A 4,439-nucleotide genomic window follows, 5' to 3' on the forward strand; every position below is an offset into this window, starting at 1 on the left:
AGAGAGGTTTAGGGAGGGAATTCCAGAGCTTGGGGCCGAGGCAGCTGAAGGCACAGCCGCCAACGGTGGAGTGATTAAAATCGGGGATGTGAAAGAGGCAGGGATTGGAGGAGCACAGAGATCTCAGAGGGTGGTAGGAGGTTACAGGTAACAGAGATAGGGAGGGGCGAGGACATGGAGGGATTTAAAAACATGGATGAGAATTTTAAAATTGAGTTGATGAGGTCAGTGTGCACGGGGGTGATGGGAGAACAGGACTTGGTGTGAGTTTGGATACGGTCAGCAGAGTTTTGGATGAGCTTCAGTTTACGGAGGGTGGAAGATGGGTGGCCGGCCAGGGGAGCATTGGAATAGTCAAAATTTGAGGTGACAAGCTCAAATTTTGAGCTTGGACAAGTGGCCGGGTATCTGTGAAATGGCCGAGGAGAATGATCATGCAACCCTCTCCACCCCAGGATTTCAGCAGCCGATGCGCTGACAATTACATCTTGCCTGTAGCCAAAGTCATCGAGGATATAAAATCACAATTGACCCTGACTCAGTTGAGTGTGTCGAGGAGGCTCAGCCATATGGAGCGATTCTGGTGAATCTCACCCATATTCGGACGGAGCTGCTCATTGGTGTGAGGCTCCAAAGCCTCCCTCGGGAAACTCGGTCTCCCAAATTGAGGCATCTCTCGGAGATTCCCTTGGGCCCATTCTGCTCTGGGTGGAGGGATTTCCTGAACAGGTCACTGCTGCATACTCTCCCTCGCCTTCCGTCCCGACATGCCCTCGGGTAATATCCTGCTGGCCGGCAGAGGCGAGTGTCCCCTCAGGAAAGCCCTGTATTTGGGGTTCCTCCTCTGCACCATTGGAGACCTGGGGTGGAGAGGGTTGCATGAACATTCTCCTCGGCCATTTCACTGATACCCGGCCACTTGTCCATTTTGTGGGTTGGATGAAGATATACATTATCTTTATTTACAGTACCGGAGGCTGCAACCCCTGTTTCACTATTTAAAGGGGCCGCACCTCAAGTTTCAGTTACCTTGAAGTCCTTGTCTTCGGGCACCCAGTGCACAGGGTGGGGGAGAGAGGCGGGGGGTGAGCGGATCAGATGAACCCCTGGTGGGGATGTTCCTGGGCCAGGCTAAAACCACCATCCACTGGAAGCATCCACATGGAGGATTGTTCTGACTGCTGGCCGCTGTTCCACGGCCTTCAACACACCCGGGTGACCTTGGAGAGGGGTCGCGTGGGCTCCACCAATACACTTGAAGCCTTCGTGGGTGACGCAGGACAGCAACTGTGTCACTAACGAAAGGAACCAGATCATTGGTTAATTTTATTTTTAGTTGCAGACATTTTAATTTGATTGGACGATTTGTAATAGTGGTGCCCTCCTCTTCACTAATCGTCATATTTAGTCCGAGAGCCATGGGGCAAATCACATTGCTCCAATTCAAAATACTCCAATGTCCAACACACAAGAGCAAATCAGATCCTGTCACATCATTGCTGGGATCTTTGGAATTGACACAATGTGATTGTGAATAAAAAGGCCTCAAGTTTGGAAGTGAATCCATAGAGACAAAGGGACAGGTCACAAGCACCAAACACCAATAGTGTGCAGCCCCAGTGGCCTCATGGATAAGGCACTGGCCTCTTAAGCCAGGGATTGTGGGTTCAAGTCCCATCTGGGGTGAGTTTGGTTTTGAACCAACTGCATTCTGTTAAAACCAGCTCTTTGTCCTCATTGCTGAAATGGAAGGAATCCTCCAACACCAGGTTATCGTCCAACAAATTTATTTTAAAATCACAAGCTTTCGGAGATTATCTCCTTCATCAGATGAATGAATGAAAAGGTTCTCAAATCGCATATCTTATACTATGCTGGGACAGCATCACACCAATCAAAAGGTGTCGTTGTTATTCAAACAGGCCAGTCACGGAGAACAGCACGTCCCAGTACACTAGATATACATTGTGTCTATTACACAGGTAGGCAGAAAGAAACTCAAAATGGCAGAGAGAGAGAGAGAGAGAATTTTAAAAAACATATAATTTTTTTCCCCCTTTTTGCTGGTGGGGTTACGTGTAGCGTGACATGAACCCAAGATCCCGGTTGAGGCCGTCCTCATGGGTGCGGAACTTGGCTATCAACTTCTGCTCGACGATTTTGCGTTGTTGTGTGTCTCGAAGGCCGCCTTGGAGTGATGTGTGATGCTGTCCCAACATAGTATAAGATATGCGATTTGAGAACCTTTCCATTCATTCATCTGACGAAGGAGATAATCTCCGAAAGCTTGTGATTTTAAAATAAATTTGTTGGACTATAACCTGGTGTTGTAAGATTCCTTACATTTGTCCACCCCAGTCCATCACCGGCATCTCCACATCATTGCTGAAATACAGAGCAATCAAAGAGCTCAATCACAGGAGGTGTCCAGTAAATTGATGCAACTTTTCCCCAGGAGGGGCAAGGAAACAGCGACAAAACCACTTGCTTTTCACATAAAATCGACATTTTGCCCAACACTCAACTGCACCAATTGCTGACACACAAAAGCAAGTCAGATCCTGTCACGTCATTGCTGGGATCTTTGGAACTGATACAATGTGATTGTGTGTGAAAAGAAAGGGATGGCCCATAAAAAGGCATCAAATTTGAAGTGAATAGATAGGGACAAAGGGGCAAGTTGCAAGCAACAAGCTCTTATTACAGACAGCCCCAGTGGCCTAATGGATAAGCACTGGCCTCCTAAGCCAGGGATTGTGGGTTCAAGTCCCATTTGGGGTGAAGCAGTTTTTCGCTCTGAAACAAAATCTGAACATTGCTCCATTCCGTGACAGTCAGGGAGCTTTCCTTTTAACTTACCAACCAATCCAGGGAGTTCCTGTCCACACCCTTCTCACTCTGTCGCTTCTTTCCAATGGCACAAACCAATGCGATGCTTCTACCAAGCTGTGCGCCATCCCAATACTCAGGGAACAATGTCACCTGCATTTTCCAGGCAAATAATGTCCCTTTACCTCCTTTCCTCATTTTACTGAACACTGTCTTCTTCTTCTCCTCTTCTTCCATGCCTAACAGTACAAGAGGAAACCCATTTCTTGCACTGCTTTCCATCCAGCAGGTCATGCTCTGGGTATTTCCCGTGTCAGAGTCCATTCTAACATGAACAGTTGTTACCCTGACTCGCAACTCCTTACCAGGACCACCAGATAGATATGATGGGGGGTCGTTACTCTGCTCCCATCAGACACGAGTACCCCACCGGATGTCAACCCACCATTCAGGGACCGGAACTCTCTTCTACACTTGCCAGGACTGTTTTAGGAAATCAAAAGTGTTCACAACTGCTACCAATCATTGCTGAAGTGTGTGGAATTGGCAGATATATTTATTGATAAAAACCAAGTGAGTGGCGACAAGAACAGGTAGAATGTTATGAGAGCGTAGAGCAATGACCAATTGCACAAAGGCTGTGGTAGGAGCTGTGACCCCAGTGGCCTAATGGGGAAGGCAATGAGTTTGGGAATCACTCGAGCAAATGAAAGTGACAGACAGGAAAAGACCAACTGGTCTATCTTGCCTGTCCCATAAAGTTGTGTTGCCCTATGCATCTCGATACAGATACTCCCCACCCACCCAGAGCCGTGTAATCCCCTGGGAGAGGTGAAAAAAACAGATTAAAAATGTAGGACAATTAGGGAAATAAAGTCCAAAAATTCCTCTCTGACCCCTTTAGATGATCAAAACTCGTCCAGGAGATCACATAGACCCTGATTTATATTATGGGATAACTAACTCTTCTCCAAAGTAATCTCCACCTTGGTCCTAGAAACAGGACTTGGAGAAATTTTTTTTTGAAAAGAACTTGCATTTATACAGCGCCTTTCACAACCTCAGGACGTCCCAAAACACTTTATAGCCAATGAAGTAATTTTGAAGTGTAGTCACTGTTGTAATGTAGGAAACACGGCAGCCAATTTGTGCACAGCAAGATCCCACAAGCAGCAATGGGATAATGATCAGATAATCTGTTTTAGTGATGTTGGTTGAGGGTTGATTATTGGCCCCAGGACACCGGGGAGAACTCCAAGATAATATCATGTGATCTTTCACAAACACCTGACCTGAAATACAGCACAGCTCTCCCTCAGTCCTGCACGAAAGTGTCAGCCTGGATTCTGTGCTCAAGTCTCTGGAGTGGGACTTGAACACATGCCTTTCTGATTCAGGGACTGACTTTTATTTCTGATCAACGATTTTACAGCAGTCTGTGACATTGAGATTCTATCATTTCGTGCTGGCTGCCCTCTTACCTCTGACCCATATTGCCCTGGTAACCAGTTTAACATGCCTTGTAATTGATTTGAATTCCACTAAATCCTTTGTTAAAGTTTTAAAACATGACATTTTTACCAAGCGATTAGTTTTGCCTCCACGGTTTC

At 46.6% G+C, this 4,439-nt stretch overlaps 1 non-coding gene across 1 annotated transcript; it reads left to right on the plus strand.

Annotated features, from left to right (window-relative positions):
* The first annotated feature begins 1,613 nt into the window (after positions 1-1,613).
* On the plus strand, positions 1,614-1,686 carry trnak-cuu (transfer RNA lysine (anticodon CUU)). Its single transcript has one exon. It is a non-coding gene; the product is annotated as a tRNA-Lys (tRNA).
* The last annotated feature ends 2,753 nt before the right edge of the window (positions 1,687-4,439 follow it).

This window comes from Heptranchias perlo, chromosome 11 (assembly GCF_035084215.1).
Source record: "Heptranchias perlo isolate sHepPer1 chromosome 11, sHepPer1.hap1, whole genome shotgun sequence".
NCBI lineage: Eukaryota > Metazoa > Chordata > Chondrichthyes > Hexanchiformes > Hexanchidae > Heptranchias > Heptranchias perlo.